Here is a 14,404-nt window from a genome sequence, read left to right on the forward strand (position 1 = left end):
CGCTCTCCCGGGGCCTCTCCCCCGCCCCAAGGAGGGAAGATCCGGAGGAGCCCAGCGCGCAGTTGGGACGTCGGCGACGGTGGCCGCACTCACGAAGCTGCGGCCGGCGCTCTCTCCATGGGGGATCCGGGCGCCGCGGTGGCCGGGCTTGGTAGGGGCTCCGCGCAGGTGCCAAGAAAGATCGCGCTGCCCGGAGTGCAGGCGGGCGAGCTGGCGGGAAGCCGGACTTGGTCTGGTGGCGCGCGGCTGGTCCCGGAGTTGTGCCGGGCGCCGGCCAAGCAGCGATTCCCACCGCGCTCCTTTGCAAAGAATGGGCGCTGCTCCCGTCCCGCGGCGCTGCGGACCACCCCCGCCGCGGGCCCCTGCGCGCTCGAGGGGCGCCTTCGAGGGTCAGGGGGAGCCAAGTCAGGGAGCTTCGTCACATCCCCGCCTGGGTGGCGAGGACCGGGAGCGGATGCCCGAGATGTGGTGCCCCCCAGCTCCGTCCGCGCTCGGCCGCCGACGCTGGCGCGCGGATCTCTCGCTCCTCTCGGTCCCTCTCCCGGCTCCGGCAGCAAGATCCCAAAGCCGGGAAAGAAAGAAAAAGCGAGGGGGCGGGGGCGCTGCAGACTCCAGTGTCCTCCCAGTCCGCCTGTGGCAAGACAGCAGCGCTGCTACTGGCGGAGAGGGGTGGCGAGGCGGGGGGAGGCGGCGAGGGGGCCCCGCGCGCTGCCGGGTCTGCGCCCACAGCCCCGCGAGCGAGCTCCGGGGGCGGCTGCTGCGCCGCGGGAGGGGGCGAGGGAGGAGGGTCTCCGCGGGGCCGCACGACCCCGGGCGGGAGTGGCTGCTGCCTCGCGGGTCCCTGGACGCTCTTAGCTTTCTGAAATACGGCCAGGTCTTTAGAGATCCGCCAGCAAAGCCCATTCACGTGCGGAAAACTCGGGAGACCAGAGGGCAAAGCATCCCATATTTAGCGCCCGGCTGCGGGATGGATGTGCTGGGGTGCGCCGCACAGCTACGACCCAAAGCGCTGTCACTGAACGGCGGAAATCATTAATAGACCCCTGGGGTGCAGGTGGGGGCGTTGGGGGGTGCTAAGAGTGCTGCACCGAGGTGTTTGGCACGTGAGAAGCCAAGCCGAACGGATGCTGCCTTGACTGCAGTTAAATCACTGAGCGGAAATTCCTAAAACTCCTGCTGGGGATGGTTAACTTAGTTGTTTTGTGTATTTGTTTATTTGTTGTCTGGAACAAATGGAGACGCAATTCGTTTGACCCTCCCAACGACCTCTTCTCTAGAAGGCCCGGGAAGTAGAATCACCTTTATGTTCTGGATGAGAAAGCCGAGGCTCGGGATTTTAAGTGATATGTCTCCAAGGTCAGTGGCAAAGGGCCAGGTGGAAATAGAACACGTGTCCTGCGCCTGGTCGGGCTCAGCCCGCAGCTGCCCCCCTGGGCAGGGCGGGGCCTCCGGCGTGGAATCCTGCAACTCGCACCGAATGGCGCCCTGGTTCTACGGCCAGGGAATGTGCTGTGAGATGGGCAAACAATTGGGGCTGTGTGTGTTTGGGGCCGTGGGCAGCTCTACTAGATAAGTCTCAGGCTGTCGGTAATGGGGATGGAAGGGGGTTCACGGTTCGGTTCGTAGCCTTGCCCTAAGAAGGTGCCTGCAAAGCAGCAAGAGCCTCGCCCACCCACAGCCTATGATAAAGAATTTCTAGCACAGAAATTCTTCTTCTCGGTGGTCTGTCTTCAGTGTTTTTCATACATAGATTTCCTTCTCCTCCCCCCGCCCCCCCCCCCGCCCCGCCAGCCCCATCGTGCGCCCTGAATGAGGGAGGCCTGGAGAACTCTGGGGTATAATAGCCTCCAGCCTTTCTGACTAGTTTCTCATTTTCTCAGTCCTATCCTTGCGGCTGTCACCTATTAGATCGGGCTCTAGTGCTGGTGGTAAACGGGAGAGGTCTGTGATTTTCGTCCCCAGCATCCCTCTCAGGGCCTGAAACCTGAGTGGAATTCTTAGGTGCAACACGCTCCCCTAGTCTTCTGTCTGGCTCACCCGCCACTTGTACTTTAGGTTGGAAAGTTGAGTGCTAAAGGTAGGAAACCTTGATTCCGGTAGCCCTATACTCTGACAGCCCAACGGGTCATCGGGTGGTCTCGCCAGGGCTCCAGGCGTGCCCATGGGAATTGATGCAGCTTGTCAATGGAACAAAGAAAAGAAATCAGTGAAGGCTGGTTTTCTTAAACACAAGAAAGCGGCACACAGACACCAAAGATGACTTAAATTTCCTTTATCCTGCTGAAGAGTTCTTTCTTTCTTTTTTTTTTTTTTAAAAAAAGTTATTGGAATAGAAAGGACTTGGGTTAGCTGGTATAAAGCTCAACTGGTTACTGAAAGGCATTACCTGCCTCCTGTAATTGGGAACTCTTAGAAATTCCACTATACCATACACTTATTTTGCAGTTGCTTCTTCTCAAAGGAAAACTCTTTCAAAATCAGTAACATTTTCAAAATCAGTAACATTTTGAAAATGGGAGTTTTAACTAGACCCCAGAATTCACAGGTGTCCTATGAATTTTTTGTTTGTTTGAGGGTCACCCTCCAGCAGTGCACATGACTTACTCCTGACTCTGCACAGAAGATCACTCCAGGCAGGGCTCAGGGGACCATATGTGGTTCTGGGGATAGAACTGAATGAGCTAGGATTAACCTTGTGCAAGACATATATGCCTTAACCCCTATTCTATCTCTCTGGTTGAACATTGAACTGCTTTTGCTCATGGCACATTCAAAACCTTTTACTGAAACACATTTTTAAAAGACACATTGGGACAGGGAGGAGAGATAAGATACAGCAGGTAAGACACTTGCCTTGCATACTGGGATCCAGGCTCCTATCCCCATATCCCATATAGTTTCCAAAGCCTGCCAGGTGTAATTTCTGAGTGCACAGCCAAGAGTAACCACTGAGCACAGTCAGGTGTGGCCCCCCAAAAAAACCAAAAAATAAAGGACTTTTTTTTTTGGTATACCCCCCCAATCATTTACATAACCCCAAGTTGAAATACTCAATTTAAGATCCTAAAATCTAGAACAGTTCCCAAAGTAGTCAATAACACCCCCTAGGAGAGCATTAGAACAATCCAATGGGGTGGTGGTAACCTTGGGTACAGTGGGGGTGGGGTGGGTACAGAACTCTTACTCTTTGTTTCCTTAACATGGTGACAAGGTGACAATATCACCAGTTCCTCACATTTGGATGGTGTGTATCACCGATGGCTCATGCCTAATAGATTATACCACCAAATACATACAATAGTTCACAAAATAGAAAGAGCTGCCATAGAGTTGAATATTAATTACTTAATGATAATTTCAAAAGTTTAATTTACATGTATTGATAGAAAGTAGGGTTTATTTAATGAAGCCACCAGATGGTGAGAGACACAAATTGCAAAGTAGGTGTCAACAAAAGAAAGTAGAATTTAGAGGGCACTTCTGTCTTTTTAAAGGCCAAACTCGTTAGGAAGCCTCGATCTAGAAGATGGACTTATTAATCGATAATCCACGGGTATCATATAAGGTTAAATAGGATATTAGGTAAAGTGTATTTCAGAGGAGATGGAATTATGCAAGGAGCAAGTAAGTGGTATTTAAAGACCTTATGAAAATTATTTCTTGACCCAGGGTATCTCACAGAATTGTCACCACACAGGACTATATAATGAAATCCATTCTAGATGGACTGACAATACCTCTAACTAAATAAGGCTTCTGCTTGTCAAGAAGACATTAGTGTCTCCTCAAGTTGAGGCATGGAGTTTAAGAGATAGCAAATCAATTTACTCCAAGTTCAAGATGCAGTTTGTCAGGCCTAGATAGATAGTACAGTGGGTAGAGTGTAGAGCTTATCTGGGTTCAATCCCCGGTACCCCTTATGGACCCCTGAACATTGCTAGGAGTAATTCCTGAGCATCACCAGGTGTGTCCCAGCCCACCCATCCCCCAAATGTTGCAGTTTGTCACTCAGTAAGATGCACTCAGTAAGATGATTCCCCATGACATGTTGATCTACATCTTTTATAAGCAATTATAAGTAAAGATACAGTGATGCACAAAATATTAAGGATGTCTGTTAGAAGCACAAAAACAGGTAAAAGTCCTTCAAGTGCAAGATTTTATCATCTTTAAAAATATTTAGGGAGTATATGGGATAATAGAATAGAAAAAAATTCCTTTAAATGGAAGTTTGAAGGAACGGTCACTTTAATGAGTCCTAATATCACTGAGTACGATAGTACTTTACTATATTGTTTATATTCTTACATAAAACAATTTAAACTTGATCTGTGGCTGATAATGAACGTTGGTGGAAGTCACTAGGGTAATTAAAATGATTACCTAACTCAGAGCTTTTGTACATCCTCAGTGTTTATTTTCATTTAATCTCTCTAATTATTTGTGTAACAAAGTGAACATTGCTTCATCTGTACTAATGAAGCTTGGATTGCTGGCATCAGCCACTGCATTTCAAGATTCAGTTGCTGTTCTCTAATAAACAAAGGTAAAAAAAACCATCTGGGGACGTAAGAAAAAACATATAATCACTAAACATTTACATTTTGTCTTGTGAGTAACCCGCAACTATAACTTCTGCTGCAAAAGAACTGTAGCATGATTCATGCTAGTAATCTGGGTTCCATTTGACCTCTGAACCTGAGGTTCTGCTAGTGGTGACTAAATAGACTTCCAAGGGAACATCTGAGACATACCTAATAATCTTTGTCAAGTATTAAAGATAGATATATGTATGTATATATATACATAAACAAGTATTTGTAAAAATCAATGTGATAATATTATGGTTGTGCAAATCAGGTTGTAAAATAATCAGAACTAGTTCAAGAGTAAGTAACAATATGCTGTGAAGGCATTGATCTGTACCCACATACATATGAGCATACATTCTGTTAAAATATCATATACAATTATGTGAAAAGCTGACGTTAAACTTAATAATGGTAATTGCTCCAAATTCTAGGGATACATGACAGTTCCATTGATAACTGTTAGAAACTTGACATTCAAACCAGGAATGAAAATGTTCATTCAGTTTGTTTCATTTTCATGCATCTGGATTCTCTACAAATAGCACTTTTGGCCTAGAGTTGTTCTAAAATATATTACTTTAGGGATGGGAGATAATACAGTGGTTAGGAAACATGCCCCAAACCTGTTTTAGACTCATGTACCATGTGGTCCCAGAACATCATGGAATCTGGCCCTGGAGGAGTAAGCATCTGGAATGAGCTGGGTAATCCCAAGTACCACCTGGCTGGACCAGCACAGCATCCTGGGGTCCTTATATTGAGCCACTGCCCACCTGTTTGAGACTTTCTGGTGGGGACACGGGTCTCCCCAGCAAAACTCAGATGAACCCCTTCATACTACCAAAATTACTAAATTAATTCATTTAAAGTTTTAGAAATTTGCAGCTATTTTTGTTTGGACGGGGGTGTACCTAGAGGTTCTTAGACACTTTTTCCTGGCTTTGTGATCAGAGTGCCAGGGATCAAACCCTGGGTCAGGAGCATATATCCTAACCACTTTACCATCTCCCAGTCCTTAGTTCTGTACAAAATGTGACATTAAAGGTGGTTCAATTCAGTAAAAACTCATTTTAATCGTATGGCTGGGATCAACCTTACTCAGTAAAAGTGATTTTTCTAAAAACAAACAAAAAACTGTCCTTACAAGTTTATTGAGAAATAATTCCATTCAGTTTGAATAACAACAGAAGTTAAAACATGCCAGCATCTCCCCTTTTGGACATATTAATAAGTTAGGATACACAAAAACCCAATAAAACATACATAAAGACTTTTGAGCTTCCTTTATATCCTTTTCCCTCACAAGTTTAAAAATTGGCATCTACATTAAAATAGTAATTTGTTGGAAATAGGATTTTGCTGTAAAGCTACAGAACCTGCTTTTCACAGTTATTTTGAGACTCAAAGGAGATAGTGCAGATAAGGGTATTTTAAACACTGCAGAATAGAAGAGAGGTGAACTAAGATTGAGCATGAGTTGATAATTGTTGGAGCTAAAAAGTTACACATGGGGGTAACTTTTTACATTATTGAACCATTATTTGTGTGTGTGTGTGTGCGCGCGCGCGCACACGTGCTTTGAGCCACATCAGGCTGTGCTTAGGACTTACCCCTGGTTCTAAGCTTAGGGATCACTCTTGGTGGGGCCCAGGGAACTGTGTTGTTGGGGATCAGATAAATCTTTGGTCTGCCACATGCAGAGCAAACATCCTACCTGCTGTACTATTGCTTCGGCACTAATATATTTAAAATTGATGCAATAAAAAGTGCAAATATATAAACTAGAATGTTTTATACTAAGGTTTCTTTACCAAGAAAATACTGCTATCACGGTCCAAAATTTGAGTTATAGATTGTCCTATATCTCACTGAAATCAGTCTCTTAGTCCTGAGAACAGGTTCGTTTCCTATGTCCTATTGTAGGAGACAGAGGGATCAGTGAAAGTAAACAGGTTAGGAAGGGAAACTAGGCCAGACCATTATATAGTACAAATAATGTTTAAATTTGTGACGTTTCTATGGAACAACAAAAAAGAAAAGACAAAAGTTAATGATTAGGACAAGCTCTACAGAGAGTTTTTTGAGTCCAGAGGGCAGTCTGTCAAGATTTGGAGATATTGAGCTAGAAGCATCATTAGATGGAGTGAGGACAGGCAGAAACAATTGGACCAACTTGCTTTTGTTTAGTTTTTTGTTTTGAATGTCTTTGGCAATGGGCTTGGGGTATTATGGTGAACTTTCTGAGTGACCTGCCCAGCAATGAGCATGAAGTTTGTCAACATTAATCTATTGTACTAATGGCCTCATGATTTATTTCAAGTCATTAGCTTCAGATTCATGACTGAAGAAAATGAGCAGTTATAGTATTAAGAAACATCAAACCTTCAAAGTTAGAAATATGAGAGAAAAATTTAAAACAGTTTTTTTATAATTAATTTTTAAAGTAGTTTAGGTAACATGATTACTGTAGTGTATACAGTACCCCACCACCACCAATGTGCCCAAGGCCTGCCATCACTGTCCTTGTACTACTTCCAAGCTGCCTCTTTATTCCCCTGACAACTTCTCCCCTTTTTGGCAATGTGAAGTTTTTAGATACCATTCTAAGGGTTTGTCATTTGATGCAATCTATTCCTTTGGTTTTTGCTCCATATATCACAGATGAGTGTGATCATCCAGGGTTGGTCTCTATTCCTCTGACTTATTTCACTTAACATGTTAACTCCCCAGTTTCATCAAAATTTTGCAGTGAAGTGCAAGATTTCATCTTTGCTTATAGCCAAGTCGTTTTAGTAAGTGTATATACCACATTATAAGTATATATGTACCACATTAAGTACATATACCACAATATCTTTATCCACTCTTCTGTGGAAACATTATTTATTAACAAAATGCACAAAATCGCAGAAGAAGGCTTGCAGAATATGCTTAATATCTTATCTACTAAGGTCAGAGTGATAATACAGTGGGCAGGGTGATTTCCTTGCACGTGGCCAGCCTGAATTTGATCCCTGGCACCCAGTATGGTTCCCTGAACCACCAGGAGTGATCCCAGAGTGCAGAGCCAGGAGTAAGGCCTAAGCACTGCCAGCTTTATCCTCTAAACAAAACAAAAGAAAACAAAAAGAAAGAAAATGTCATCATTTTCAAAATTATGTCAGTTTCTAATGCCTGTATGTGAATGGTATCAGTGATCAAGTGCAGTTTCTTCCAAATGCACTCGTCCATTGGCTTAGGTTAGTTTTTATTTTTACAACAAATTAATTTACAAGCTTACAGTTGGACAACTGAAGTGCCTACAATTAGTTTCTGTTTCCTGAGTGCCAAATTAAGTATGATTTGGCTTTGGCGTTTATTTAGTATTCTAAGTGAAATATGAATGCCTCAAACAAAGTGAACAGAGGGTTTGTTTCCTCTGCCCATAAGGAGTTTATAACCTTAGCCAAACAATTTATCCACACAGAGTTCATCGGGAAAAGTTCACTAAGAAGGTTTGGTTCTGAAGCAGAAATAGCATATGGTCTGCAAAATTGGGTCCATTATTTTTCCAAGAAAAATGCTCGGGATGCAGTAAAGAATTCAATTAGGCCAACAAAATCATTCTTCCCAAGTTTTGGTATAATGGCTTAGAGTCACACTTCAACTAAGCAAAAGCCCTGCAAGTGCAGAACCAGAGAGCTAGTATAGTGGGTAAGGCATTTGCTTTGCAACACATATATTCCCTTAAGCTCTGCCAGGAGTGTTCCCTGAGTGTAGAGCCAGGAATAAGCCCTGAGCACTGCTGGATGTGGCACAAAATTAAAAAAATACGTTAAAAAGGGAGAGTGATTTCTTCTTTCAGAAAATTTCCACTCCCCATTTTCTGATGGGGTTGGATGTTTTCTTCTAACCCCATCTTCGTAGAGTTCAAACAGTGCCTTGTAAATCCTTGTTATCAACCCCTTATCAGATGGGTATTGGATGAATATCCTTTCCCATTCTGTAGACTGTTTTTGTATTTTGGTCACTGTTTCTTTTGAGGTACAGAGGTTTCTTAGTTTAAGATAGTCCTATTTGTTTATCTCTGTTTTCGCTTTCTTGGCCAGTGGTGTGTCATCTTTGAAAATACAAAATTTTCAAAAGAGCAATCCAAATAACTAAAAGACACATAAGAAAATGCTCTACATCACTAATCATCAGATAGATGCAGATTAAAGCAACAATGAGATATCATTTCACACCACAGAGATTGGACCACATCCAAAAGAACAAAAGCAACCAGTGTTGGCATGGATGTGGGGAGAAAGGGACCCTCCTTCACTGCTGGTGGGAATGCCGACTGGTTCAGCCCTTTTGGAAAACAATTTGGATGATTCTTAAAAAATTAGAAATTGAGTTCCCATTTGACCCAGTAATACCACTCTTGGGAGAGGCAAAAAGGTATAGTAGAAATGACATCTGCATTTGTATGTTCATTACAGCACTGTTTACAATAGCTAAATCTGGAAAAATACCGGAGTGCCCAAAACCAGATGACTGGTTAAAGAAACTTTGGTACACCTACACAATGAAATACTATGCAGCTGTTAGAAAAGATGAAGTAATGAAATTTGCATATAAGTGGAACAACATGGAAAGTATCATGTTAAGTGAAATGAGTCAGAAAGAGAGAGACAGACATAGAAAGATTGCACTCATCTGTGGAATATAAAATAACAGAGTGGGAGACCCAAGCATAGTAGAGATAAGGACCAGGAGGTCTACCCCACAGCTTGGAAAGTGACCTCACATGCTAGGGGAAAAGGCAGCTGAGATAGCGAAGGGATCACTTAGTAGAGGATATTGGTAGGATTCATTCTGGTTGAAAGATGTGTGCTGAAAGTAGTCTATAGACCAAAGATGATGGCCACTCAATACCTTTATTGCTAACTACAACACCCAAAAGAAGAGAGAACAAAAGGGAATGCCCTGCTGCAGAAGTAGGGTGGGGTGGTGGGGGATGGGGTGGAGGTGGTGGGAGGGATAGTGGGAACATTGGTGGAGGAGAATGGGCACTGGTGGAGGGATGAGTAAACTATCACTGTATGACTGAAATGCAAACACTAAAGTTCATAAGTTTGTAACTGTACAAACTTATGAATCATGGTGATTCACTAATAACAAATTTTTTAAAAAAGGGAGACTGAATTATAATACAATTCTTTTAAATCCCAAACCAACACTCTTTCCATTATAGGTATATTTCACAGATGTAAAAGGGTTGAAATAGTACGCAAAGATCTGTACATGTGATTTCAGCATTTAAAGTCCTTGTCACTAAGTGAGTTGATAAATGCAAAATCTTTGGACCAATAATGTAGTAAGTATTCAGTGAGCACTGTTGTGACTTAGATGATGATGGCGATAAGTGCATTTGAGGCTCAGAGTATGCAGGGGATCAGTGACAATTAGAACAGAACTGATCCCATACTTTAACAAATAAAAGTAATTAAATGGATTGTCATGCAAAAGCCCATATTGGTGGTAGAGAGAAGCCTGGATTTGAGTTGTAAAGATTGTGACCCTTTCAATTTGTCTCTCATAAGAATAAGAACCACCTGGGGGGTGGGTAGTTGGAGGGAGAAGAGGAGCTTATTTTAAAGTATATTAACCTCTACAATGTGTGTGAAATTCTATTTGTAACTGGCACAACACTACAAAAATGCTAGCCAATTCTTAGAGAAGGTAATCTCCTTTGGGCCCAAGGATTTATTAATGCTCTGCCTCCTCTTTGTTGCTACCATGATCAGACCTCTGGTAATTGGAGAGGAAAATGTATTTACTGAATCCTGTTTAATGAATCTAATGTGGTATACAAATGTAGAACCAAAAAATAGGGGTTTTTGTTCGTTCATTTGTTTTTTAACAATAGCATTTGACCATCAGGAGGAAAAATAGTCTTAAATATAGACTTTAAATAATAATTTTGTTTTCCAAAAAGGCTGGACCAGTTGACATCCAACCAATAATGAATGAGAGTCCCTTTCTCCCCATGTCTACACTAGCACTAGTTGTTCTTTTTTTTTTTTTTGATATGTGCCAGTCTCTAGTAGAGGGTGATATCTCATTATTGTTTTGATTTGCATCTCCCTGATGATTAGAGATGTAGAGCATTTTTTCATGTGCCTTTTGGCCACTTGTATTTCTTCTTTGAGGAAGTTTCTGTTCATTTTTTCTCCCCATTTTTTGGTGGGGTTGGAGGTTTTTTCCTTATAAAATTATTCCAGTGCCTTATATGTTGGATATTAACCCCTTATATGATGGGTATTGGGTAAATAATTTTTCCATCCCATGGGTGATATATCTATGTATCTTAGTCACCTGCACCTTAGTCATCTGAGGTGCAGAAGCTTCTTAGTTTAATATAGTCCCATTTGTTTATCTTTGGTTCCACTTGCTTGGTCAGTGGTGTTTCATCTTTAAAGATGCCTTTAGCTTCAATGTCATGGAAGCTTCTGCCCACATTTTCCTCCATGTACCTTATGGATTCAGGTTTGATATTGATCGCTTCTCAGCCTTTTGGCTAAGGTCAAGTGTAGTATCAGGTTTGATATTTAGATCTTTAAAACATTTTGATCTGACTTTTGTGCCTGCTGTTAGAGGTCTGAGTTAATTTTTTGCTTGTAGCTGTCCAGTTTTCCCAGCACCACTTGTTGAAGAGGCTTTCTTTGCTCCACTTCATATGTCTTGCTCCTTTGTCAAAGATTAAGTGATCATATATTTCAGGGTCTATGTAAGTATATTCAACTTTAGTGCATTAGTCTGCAGTCTTGTCTCTAATCCAACAATATGGGCATTTCTCAAAAAACTAGAAGTTGAGCTCTCATATGACCCAGCAATACCATGTCTGGGAATATACCCCCGGAGTGCAAAACCACATAGCAGAAATGACATCTGCACTTGTATGTTAATCACAGCACTGCTCACAATAGCCAAAATCTGGAAACAACCTGAGAATCTAAGAACAGGTGACTTGTTAAAGAAACTATGGTACATCTACACAATAGAATACTATCCCTCTGTTAGGAAAAAGTGAAGTCATGAAATTTGCTTATAAATGGATGGACATGGAGAGTATCATGCTGAGTGAAATAAGTCAAAAGGAGAAGGACAGACATAGAATGACTGCACTCATTTTTGGGATATAGAAGAAAACATTATATGAGACTAACACCCAAGCACAGTAGAGTCAAGATCCAGGATGAATGATCTGTGGTTAAAAGCCTGCCTCAAGGCCTGAGGGAGAGGGAAGTTGGGATAGAGAAGGGACCATTATGACAATAGTTGTTGAAAGGGATCGCTCTAAATGGGAGATGTGTGCTGAAAGTGGGTAAAGGACCAAACATGATGGCCTCTCAGTGTCTGTATTGCAAACCATAATGCTTAAAAGGGGAGGGAGGGTGGAATGAAATGGGAGAGAGGGAGAGAGGAGGAGGAGGATGAGGAGAAGAGACAGACAGAGACAGAGAGGCGGGGTGTGTATATATATGTATATATATGTATATATACATATATATATATATAGAGAGAGAGAGAGTAGAAAGAGATGATAAGAGTGCCTGCCATACGTAGAGGCAGACCGGGGGCCGGGGTGGTTGTGACAGGAGAGATATGAGGCATATTAGTGGTGGGAAATGTACACTGGTGGAGGGATGGGTGTTGGAAAATTGTATGACTTAAGCCTGATCACAAAAACTTTGTACTATAGTTGGCAACGATGCAACTTCTGGCAGATATCTCTCTGGGCTTAGTTACTAAAATACTAAATTACAGAAACCCAAAACTGAGAGGCCGCTAGGTGTGGTCACTCGACCTCATACCTCTTCATCCTCAGCAATGGAAAACAAATTATCTAATGCTTCCTTTTCAGCAGGTCTGACTTTAGGGGAGAGACTCTCCAAACAATAATAGTGAGTTTTGTTGAAATACTGTATGCAATCAAAGTGAAAGTAAAGTGAAATTTATTAGTTACACAGGCGGGGGGGGGGCTTAGGGTGGGGGGACTAGGGGCGTGGGGGGGTTTGGGGTGTGAGGGGGCGGGGTGGAGCTATACTGGGATTCTTGGTGGTGGAATATGAGCACTGATGAAGGGATGGGTATTCGAGCATTGTATAACTGAGATTTAAACCTGAAAACTTTGTAACTTTTCACATGGTGACTCAATAAAAAATTAAAAAAAAAGAAAAAAACCACAAAACAAAAAACAAAAAACAAAAAAACTTTGTACTATATTTCACAGTGATTCAATAAATTAAAAAATAAAATAAAATATTTTTGTGCATTTTTTTGAGGAGGCCACACCCTGTGCTCTGGGGTTACTCCATGCTCAGTGCTGGGGGTCACTGCTGGAGGTATTTAGGTGTCTGTGGGGCCATGCAGTGTGGGGGAATTGAACCCAGGTTTACTGCATGCAAAGCATGCATTCTAGCTTGTTGTGCTATCTGTCCAGCCCTCTCCTGTACTGTTTTTAATAAATGTGGAGTCCTTCACAGTGTTTGCTCTTGGTAAATACTGTTTTAGTGTTGCTCTTTTAGATGAATTCACTTAGAGGGATGCTATGGAGTGGATGCTTGCCTGCTTTCCCAAATTCATATGTCAAAGCCTGGTCCGTCCTGTGATGGCATTTGCAGCTAAGGCTTGGAGAAGTATTTTGGTTTGGGTCACCAAAAGACTGGGGCCCTTCCCAGAGATGATGAGCTATGAGCTCCATTTTCAACGTGTGAAGAAATCAGTTGCCTGTTATTTAAAGAGGGCCCTCACCAGAACCATCTCTGAAGTATCCTAATGTCACATTTCCAGCTTCCAGAACAGTGAGGAACAAATGTTCTGTGCTAGATGGATGGCAGATAAGCCTCCTCGTTTATGCCATTTAGTTAAAAAAAAAGAAATACCAGCAATTTCTGCCCATTTCAGTCTTCAAAAATTAAATCTAAACAGGACTGACCCAACGTCACCAACTGCTGCTGCTGCTGCTTCATTTTAGGGTTGCTGACGCTTCATAAAAATAAAATCTGTTTCCAGAAGGTGGCAGGACACCTGTCACGAGAAGGATACCTGACACCTGTTTCCAGAAGGTCCCTTTTTTTGACAGGGACCCGTTCTCCTTTCCCTAATAAAAAGAGGCCAACATCTGCTGTTAGGCTTGAGAATTAAATTTTGTCTGATTTAACGCCAGGCTCTCCCAGATGCTTGGCTCCAGCCTCCTTTTGTATTTCTCTGGGGAACAGTATACATGAAAAATGACAGAATGAGAAAACATGTGGACTCTGAATACCTGGGTAACCTCTGGTGTTCCAGAGCTGAGCTCTAAATGCCAGCTAGGTTGGCATGGAGGAAGAGGAGGCCTCCCCACTCCTCCCACTTGTGTTTTAAAGCATAGGAAGAGCTAAAGGGCAAGGCAAGGAGGAACTAACCCAGTTCCATTCCAAGAGAAACTTAGCTGCTTACCTCCTGGCTGAGGAAGTGTGGAGATGTGTTGTCTAGGAACACAGGCTGCTCCTTCCCTGCTGAGACAGACAGAAGCAGGGCAGAGCCTTTGTGTCTCTGGGAAACTGAGAGCAGCTCTGCCCTTGAGGAATCTCACCTGAAGTCTCAGACCCAATCAAATGGTAACCCCTTCTGAGTGGGCTAAAGTGAAATGTGAGACCCAGAACAGAGGAAAGGGGGAGAGTAGGAGGAAAGGTTTTCTGTTAACCAAAGGGGCAGAGAGCAAAGCCAGGCCAAAAAGGATAGTGAAAACCTTCCTAAAATCTTCAGAAAAGGCCCTAGTTTGGGCCTGGGCAGCAAGAAGC

General features: G+C 42.8%; 1 pseudogene; it reads left to right on the forward strand.

Annotated features, from left to right (window-relative positions):
* The first annotated feature begins 11,116 nt into the window (after window positions 1–11,116).
* On the forward strand, window positions 11,117–11,258 carry LOC129404464 (U2 spliceosomal RNA; annotated as a pseudogene).
* Window positions 11,259–14,404: the final 3,146 nt, after the last annotated feature.

The sequence above is a fragment of the Sorex araneus genome, chromosome 4, assembly GCF_027595985.1.
Source record: "Sorex araneus isolate mSorAra2 chromosome 4, mSorAra2.pri, whole genome shotgun sequence".
NCBI classification, from domain to species: domain Eukaryota; kingdom Metazoa; phylum Chordata; class Mammalia; order Eulipotyphla; family Soricidae; genus Sorex; species Sorex araneus.